Here is a 9,255-nt window from a genome sequence, read left to right on the forward strand (position 1 = left end):
ACACACACACACACACACACACACACACACACACACACACACACACACACCCCAACCTAACCATTACAGTATCAACTCCAGGTGGTTCCTTTCTTTTCTTTCTTTCTTTTTTTTCTGGTGTTAAGTCTGTTTAATATCTTTAATAATTCTATCACTTCTAAGTCCTTCCACAAAGGGCATTACAGTTCTTCAGTGTATTGCAAACATATCTTTAAAAAAAGAGCCAACCTTAATGTTGAAGCTCTAATACAAAATTTTAATTACTGGCAGCAATATACTATAAAGCGAAATGAAGAACATCTTATTTAAATAAAACAAAACAAATATAATACTTCACTGGGGAATATATCCAGCACATTTTTTTCTTTATATATCTACATCCAATGGTAGTAGTTTATGGGCTAATTTAAAAACAAATGCAAATTTTAAAAAATAATGAAAGCCATGTTTTTCTCAGGAATAGTATTGTATACATGCCATATAGCTTGTTTTTACAGCAGATACTAGTTTGCCAAACTTCAATGGCAAAACACTAAGCTGTGAGTTTTGTATTGTCCCCCTGGCTGTTTCTTGCTGCCCTGGAGAATCCGGTGGTGAGTAATGTTGAGAAACCAGCTTGTTGACACCATTTCTCTTCTTACAGGCAACTCCACTGTGACACAATATTCATACCCTTAAGATGCAAGGCCTCCCACAAATCCACTGGATATCACAATGTTCTGTTTGATAGATTCTGTTGCTTCTTCACTTGTATTGTTGATTTCAGGTGCTGCCTTATTTGCTCCTTTCTTAATCTTTTTTGCCTTGTTTCCATCTTTTTCAGCGCTCTTCCAGTCAATCTGCACATAGCCACTGTGACTGGCAATCTGAAGAAGAAGAAAGCCACCACCTACTGCAGTTTCCAGCTTTCTGGAGCAAAACTCCTGCACACCAGCCAGTCACTCCACCCATTGCAATCTGGGTGGCACTGAGTTATTTTTCTACCATAGGTCTGGAACTGTGGCCAAACATTCGATGCTACTAATGGTGTCTCCTTGCACACTCAGTTAAATCCAACACTTTGTAAGACTCATCATTGCTTTCATACTCCTGGGGAGGGGAGTTCCGGGTTCCCGGTTGCCATGATACCGCTGGCCCAGGTGGTTCCTTTCACATGTAATGGAAAACATCACTCTCCCCTCTGCCCCTCCCTCACAGAGGCTGTGAGGAGTGTGGTCCTTGTCTACGCATTTAACGGAGAAGGGTCTCACAAGGGGAAATGCTAACACTTTCACTGGGTCTTTGTGTAACCAAGTAAGCCGCCAAATAAAAGCTCACATCCTCTTTCTAAAAAGACATGACAGCAAATTGTAGTGCATGATTCCTGATTGGATCCTGAATTTAAAAAAGAAAGAATTGTCAAAGATATTTTGGGATAACTGAAGACAGTCCAATAGGGATTGAATATTGATTAGATCCTTGCTATTCAGAATGTGGGCCACTGACCACACCAGCAGCATTACCTGGGAGCTTATAAGAAATGCAGCTTCAGTCCCCACCCTAGGTGGTTTACAGGCACATTAAATGTTGAGAAGCATGTGTGTGAGAATGCGTGCACATTCTAAGTAGAAAAATTTGGAGGTATGTCTGTAACCTAGACTGAAGGTGACGCTTTCAAAGGAACTGGGCCCTAGATTCCTACAAAGCATCGTGGATTGTCCTGCTGGAGCCGTTAGAGTCTTCCAGGTGGGATAGACCAGGCGTGGAGGTGTCTTCTACACCGAGGAGTGATGGAATTAGACCAACCCCACAAGAAGAAACTCCGGAGTCCCAAAGGTGCCTGGGGATTCATTGCACTCTGCGACAAGAAGTCAACAAGGTTAGCAATTTGGGTGTGTCCCCTTAACTTGGTGGGGATTTTTTTTCCCTTTGTTGGATGACACAGCTTAAAATTCCTTCCTTCGTGTGTTGTAATTCCCTCTGGTTTTCCCCAACCCTTTATTGTGGTTGGACAACACCCCTACAACTTTGTGTGTTGGTGACAGGGGAGAAGTGAGACCTGCCCTGTGGTCACAGCCCTCCGGGGAGGCCTTGGCAAGGGTAGCAGCATCACTGGCAGGGGGCGGAGGTCACCGGGTTCCAGGCTGCATTTTTCAGAAGGGGAGGTGAGCACTCCTCGGTCTCATTTAAGTGTCTCTGTGTCCTCTCAGGTCTGAGCCTTGTATTCAGGATTACTAACTCTCAGAACTTCTCTCTGATTGCCAAATCACAGAAGGGGAAGTGGGGAGGATGAGCCTCTCCCAAGCCCCATATTTCTATAGCTATAAAGGATTTGATTCATGCTGGGGCATTTATTTCAAACAAAGACTAGCACAAACTGAAAAGAACTGAGAAATTACATCCTCCCATTCCTGTTTCCAAATTCTGTTCAGGTTTGAAACTTATTTGAGCAATTTTCATTTTGAAACATGAAAAGGTGGAAGAATCCAGCCTCTTTCTGTTAACAGTAGACAAAGATAAGCATCTCTCCACAAAGGTACGAGATTATGTTACCCTTCTGGAATCCTGGTAGCCAATTCAAGTTGTTTTTGAAGCACAATGCTACCCATGAGGCCTAAACCAAAAGAACCAGACATTCCAGATTGACTCAAATAATTCCATTTTTTAAATGTAATGTTCTGGCACCTCTGTGATTTCCATATTTGTTCCAGTTTTCATCACACCCTGTGATATTGAATGGCAAGATCAGGAACAGAATGCTTCTTTGAATAACTCAGCTGCCTTCCTACCTTGTGGCTATCAGGTATAGGACACACTTTGTCAGGAATTAAAGGAAAACACAATTACCATTCAAGAATTTAATTCTCTTTCAACACATATAAAGAGGGGAAAAATTGTTTTGTGGTTTATTGTGGGGAGGGGAAATCTTCTAAAAAAAAAAAAAAAACGACAAAACAAAACCAAAGGAAGGAAATTCTCAATGGAAACTATGGATCTTTGATGAACTTTTTATTTCTGCATGATTTGAGATTTATTAAGAGCCAAACTAAAACCTATTTTGTTTTTCACTGTGTCTTACAAGTAAGGGGAAAAAAAATGACAGTAACTATTGAGCCATATCACTCTCAAATACATAGTAACTTGGCTTTGCATGCAAGTCGCAATGCTTCTAGAAACCCCATGATAGGAAAGGTAAATCCTTCTCATTTTCTTTGGAACTATTTGGTAACATTCGCAGCTCAGAGCTGGGATGTCCATCCTATAGTTTATGTAGCTTCGCTGTGTTGTCTCTGACTCTGCAGAAGAAGAGTTTACAACTGAACTGGAAAACAGCTCTCCTGTGCTCCATTTAGTCTATGTGGGCCAGACTTTATCAGTTTTTGGTACTCTGTGTGATAATGACCGCTTGCCAAACACGCTTGTCTGAATTATTCCATAAAACATGCTTGATAAATGGACTTATCAAGACCACTAGGTCCTGAAGAACTTAAATTAGTCCCAGATGACTCTCTTTTCAGTTAAAAGATACATTTAAATAAAATGTGAATGTAAACATATTTTCACCCCAGAGTTCTATTTTGACCACTGAAGCACATTCTGGCACAAAGCACTGTATCTATTTTTGACATTTGTGAGTTTTGCATTTGTTGGAAACAAACAGGATCTCAGGTGGCTGTATCTATTTTTTATATTTATGACTCTTTTGTATTTGCTGGAAACAAGTTCTCAATTTTCTATTTGCAAAATGAAATCATAACAGATGCTTCATAAGGATCTGAGGATGAGTAAATAAGCTAGTAGACATAAGGCGTTTATCACAATGCTGGGTACATAGTGACTGCTTAGTAAATGTTGCAACTTAATTCCTTTAGCTTGTGGTAGACGTACACACACAAAGGTGATTTAAATATATTCATTTCTATTGGTTTTCAAATTAATGTATTCATCTCTCATTGTAAAGTAATGGATTTTGGCGCGCCTGGGTGGCTCAGTTGGTTAAGTGTCTGCCTTCGTGCCTTCAGCTCAGGTCACCATCTCGGGGTCCTGGGATCGAGCCCCACCTCAGGCTCCCTGCTCAGCGGGGAGTCTGCTTCTCCCTCTCCTTCTGCACCCCGCCCTCCCCCCACTCGTGCTCTCTCTCAAATAAATAAATAAATAAATACTAAAAAAAATAATGGGTTTTAACAGAAATTCAGAGCTAATTTTTTTGTGCATTTGGTAAGTTTTAAAAATTTAAGGCTCTTACTGATCTGCTTATAAAGCCCTCTGCTCTTCCAGTGCAACTTTGCCACTTTTTTCATGCTCCCAACTCACCATTTGGGCAAAACCATGCTGGTGCACAGTTTCTTTGCCAGTTCTATAATTGACATGTAACACTGTGTAAATTTAAGGTGTATTATCATGTATTGAATCATACCTTTATACATTGTAAAATGATTCCCATCATAGGATTAGGTACCACCTCCATCACATCACGTAATTACCATTTTTGTGTTTTTTTGTGGTGAGGACATTCAAGATTTACTCTCTTAGGAACTTTCAAGTATATAATACAGTATTATTAACTGTAATCACCATGCTATCTATTAGATCCCCAGAACGTATTCATTTTCTAATGAATCTGAAACCCGGAAGTTTGTACTCTTTGACCAATATCTCCCTATTTCCTACTTCCCATGCCCAGCTCCTGGTAACCACCATTCTACTCTGTTTCTGTGAGTTCTGCTTTTTAATTTTTTTAGCTTTTTATTTTTTATTTTTTAAGTAAGCTCTATGTAACCCCAACACTGGGTTTGAACTCATGACTCTGAGATCAAGAGTCAGAAGTTCTACCTACTGAGCCAGCCAGGCGCCCCAAGTTCAACTTTTTTAGATTCCATATATAAGTGAGATCATATGGTATTTGTCTTTCTCTGACTTACTTCACTTAGCATAATGTCTTCAAAGTCCATCCACATTGTCAAAAACAGTAGGATGTCCTTCTTTATTGTGGCTGAATAATATTTCACCATATATATGAATAATATTTATTCATAAAAATATATATGAATAATATTTCTCTATATATTATCTTTGTTATCAATTAATCCATTGATGGGCATTTAGGTTGTTTCCAGTACCATGGCTATTGACTCCACAGTTTCTTGTATTGTTTTTTTCCTTGTCTAGAAAACTTCTTTCCCAATTTCCTTTATTATGATTCTGCTTTTCCTTTAAGTCCTGGTTCACACATTTTTTTCCCTCTTACAAAGTCATTTCTGATTCCCTTAGTCCAAAAGTAATATCTCCTTTATAGTCATTCTAATGACATTGAAATTTTTTTAAATAAAAATTTAAATTTAGAATAGGATTAGATTTACAGAAAAGTTGCAAACATTGTCTGGAGGATTCCTATATACCCCTTAGCTCATGTCCCCTAATGTTCACATCTTACATTATTCTGGTACATTTGCCAAAATGAATAATCCAGCATTGGTACATGGACTGAACCCTTTTAACTTATATTGTAGCTGACTCTTAACTGTAAGCTTCTTGAAGCCACATTCTGTGGCCACTAAGTCATTTCTATAATCTGTATAAATTCAGTGCTTACCATTGTGTACTGAGTAGGCACTAAAACATTATTTGTTGAATGAATAATTGCTTTCATTGCCTGAACTACCTATTTCAACAAAACCCGTCAGTTTGTTTGTTTAAGTTGACTTTATATTGAAGTAGAATATACATGCAGAAAAATGTGATCATAAATATAGAGCTCAATGAATTTTCACAAAACAGACACACTCATGTAACTATCACTGAGATCTTCAAATAGAACATTTCCTGCATATTTTCTTTCCCCGGAAGCCCCCCAGTATACCCCTTCCAGCCTTCCATTTTGACTTCTTCCATTGCCCTCAGTTTTATTTTAACAATGGGACACAGTGTCATGGTTCATGATTATAATGCAACTCTCTTTTATATTGTTATCATATCCATGCAAAGTGGCTTGAATCTCTCTATTAAAAAATTCACTGCTTGATTAAAGGAAGTACAATGAAGCAGATTTTCCAACCGCCAAACAATGTCCATTGTCTTTGTAGTTTATATAGTTTCTTCATCAAGGCCCAGCTTATAGTTGGGTGTACCCACTTTGGGCTGAAGGACAATTCCAGTCTGAAAACATCAGTCAGGCCACTGTAGGAAGTAGGATATAAACCATTTTGGTTTCTGTTCCCTTAGAAACACATGGAACAAAATAAAGTTTGCCAAATGGAAATATACAAAACCACTGGGGAAATAAATGTTATTTTTAAGCTTCTAAGAGGCTATCACAAATAACTGGGAGGAGAGTGGAAAGAATTCAAAAAGCAGGTGACCTTTTAACAGCAGAACACAGCAGGGTTAGCAAGTGCCTGGAGAATGTTGTGACTTGGAGAAAGAGATGCTGAGAGACCAGCCCGGGTGGGACTGACCTCAGTGGACATGATGAGACTGGAGCTGGCTTTTCCCCATCCTACGAGAGCTGGATAGCAAAAAGAAAACCATACTCCAGAAATGGGAACTGTGAGAATCCCTGGGTACTAAAAAAAGGAGCAGATTTGGAGATCTGGGAGCTGGTCGGTTTGTTGTTGGCAGCCAGGTCTGGAGTATCACCCTCAGAAGACTGGCTTTCTTCTACTCCTAGAGCAAATATCACCCTGCGGAGATGTGACCTGTCCCCTAAGTGGAGACCACAGAGGCGGGGCAAGTGGGTTAGAAGGAGGAGGATGGCTGCACTGTCAGTAGAGAAAGCTGCTCTGCAAAGGGGACAGGGAGAAGGGCAGGCATCTCTTCTGGATCCAGAGGGAAAAGAAAGCCACCATGGCCTGTCTCTGTCCTTCTGAAGTTACATCACTGCTTCACTGCTAGTTCTCAGATGGGTCAAGAATTGACAGCTACTTTGCAAAGTATATGCCTATTACACAAATGGCCTGCTTTGGGTGTGCATTTAAAACAAGACAGAAGACGTTGCCAGTTGGTCAGTCTAGCTTTCCACACAGATAGCATTGAGACAACTGGCTCGACTAGAGACAGTTTGTGCCACATTTTCTCTCATAAAGGGAAAGCCTCCACAGACCAAGCAAAGAGAGAGATGCAGAGGGAGATGCCAAGAGCTGGCTGTTCCTGCTTATCCCTTGGGTTACAGACAATCACAATTCTAAGCACACCAGGGACCTATCGTGTTTTGGTATTCACATAACTACTAGCCTTGCATGCCCTTTACTAAGCAGACTAACAAACAACAGTATGTGTAAGATCTTCTGGAAAAAAAGGCGCTGGAGCTTGAACGTATTCTCTAACCACCAGCCTTTCTCCCACCATCTCTATCTACTACCACAACTTTCAGTCAAGGTGACCTGCAGGAGATTAATAGAAGTAGGTAGATGCAGGAGCTCATAGAAAAGTATCGGAGAGCTCATTGGCTCCATTTATCCTAGGTTATCTGGAATCTTACAAAAACATACCAATCTGTCTTTACAGAGGGGCAGATCACAGCAAGGCAGAAAATACATTAAGTGGTGTTACTCTTCCTTCACTTAGACCAGTTCTTTCTCTGAATTTCTGATTTTTTTTTAATGAGAGAAAGAAGAGTTTTCCCAAATACTACATTGGAGCTTGTGACTAACAGAATTAAAACTGAATGTTCAACATCAGTGTTCTAAAAATCATAAGCCACTTATCTTCATGGAGAGTTTTTCTTTTTAAAAAAAATCTTATTTATTTGACAGAGAGGGAGAGATAGAGGACAAGCAGGGGGAGCTGCAGGCAGAGGGAGATACAGGCTCCCCACTGAGCAGGGAGCCCAATGCAGGGCTCGATCCCAGGACCCCGGGATCATGACCTGAGCCGAAGGCAGATGCTTAACTGACTGAGCCCCCCGGGTGCCTGAGAGTTTTTCTTTTAAGTGCCTGGTTACTGTTTTTCCTTGATCTCTCTTTCTCACCCTAGTAAGAGATGCATCCTCCTCTGCTACTAACCTCCACCTCCATTGCAAAGCCTGTGACGTCCCACTTCACAGGCACAAAAGCTCATCCTACTGCTCTGCCCCATCAGCCCTCTATCCTAACTCTCTACCATCAGTCTTATGGAAAGGAGCAGAAGTTTCCAAGTTTCTGTCACTCCTGAACATAACACTGGTTGAAATTCTTAAGTAGGGCTTGTATGCTCCACCAACCAACAACCCCCAAACCCCCAAGGTGCAGAGATGGTCTACCCACTACCATATATCAGTAAAAATTAGAGACGTACTAGATGCCTATAAACTGAAATTATATTTAAGTAACTGATGGTACATCCACTAAGGGAACTCTTTATGAGCTTTTAAAGCAATGTTTGCTAAAAGTACATAACATGTTTCTGCCACAATATTAAATTTAAAAAGGTAGGATACAAAATAATGTATAACATGACTGCAGCTGAGCAATGCTTAAAACCTAAAAATATGTTGAAAAAAAAGACTGGACACAAATGCTTCAGAATTAACAGACCGAGCCCTGAGAATGAGGCTTTGGGTGATTCCTTTTCTCTTTGTAACTTTCCACCTTTTAATTGAGGATGTCCTCCTTTTATAATTATGAAAAAGAAAACCTTGAGCTTTTGCATTTAACCAGTGAGCAAAAGCAGTGACAGGGGCGCCATGGCCGGGCACCCGGCGCTCCAGGGACCACGGGGCGGATTTGGCGGTGGCTGCCTGGGTCGGGCGGGGGCCCTGGGACAGCCTCCGGGACACAGGATCCTGCTCCGGCAGGAGCTTTGAGAGAGGAACCCGATTTATCTCTGAGCACATGACGTCACCCTGAGAAAGGCAGAAAGTGCTGATTAATTACGAACTCAGAACTAATCCCTGGAAAGCACTCTGATCGAGGTGACACAAGAGGGTGCCCCAAGCGCGACTGCGAGCCGCGGCGCCGTCACGGGGGCGCAATCCGGGCCGCCACGCCGCGCCGCCGCCCGGATCGCTGTGCGGCGCAGATGGCGCATGCGCAGCCCGCAGGCCGGCCCCTCAGCCGCAGGCGCGCCACCTGCTCGGCGTCGCCAGCCTCCCGCCCGCCGGGGCCGGTTCTCTTCGGCCTGCGACTCTGTATACTGCTTGCTTAGTGGTCGCGAACCGACTAGCACGCTCTTAAAGTCTCCTGTCACCGTGGTGGGAAGACATTGGCCGAGAGCTCACTTTTCCTTGGAGAAAGTTCTCACACAGTGTGAGAAAATTTGTATAAAAGGTTGTCTGTGCTCTTGAGGAGGAGAGAGTGATCA

At 41.7% G+C, this 9,255-nt stretch overlaps 1 pseudogene; it reads right to left on the bottom strand.

The window, feature by feature from the left end:
- Positions 1-674: 674 nt before the first annotated feature.
- LOC116632025 lies at positions 675-8,982 on the bottom strand (annotated as a pseudogene).
- Positions 8,983-9,255: the final 273 nt, after the last annotated feature.

The sequence above is a fragment of the Phoca vitulina genome, unplaced genomic scaffold, assembly GCF_004348235.1.
Source record: "Phoca vitulina isolate PV1807 unplaced genomic scaffold, GSC_HSeal_1.0 scaffold6, whole genome shotgun sequence".
Taxonomy (NCBI): domain Eukaryota; kingdom Metazoa; phylum Chordata; class Mammalia; order Carnivora; family Phocidae; genus Phoca; species Phoca vitulina.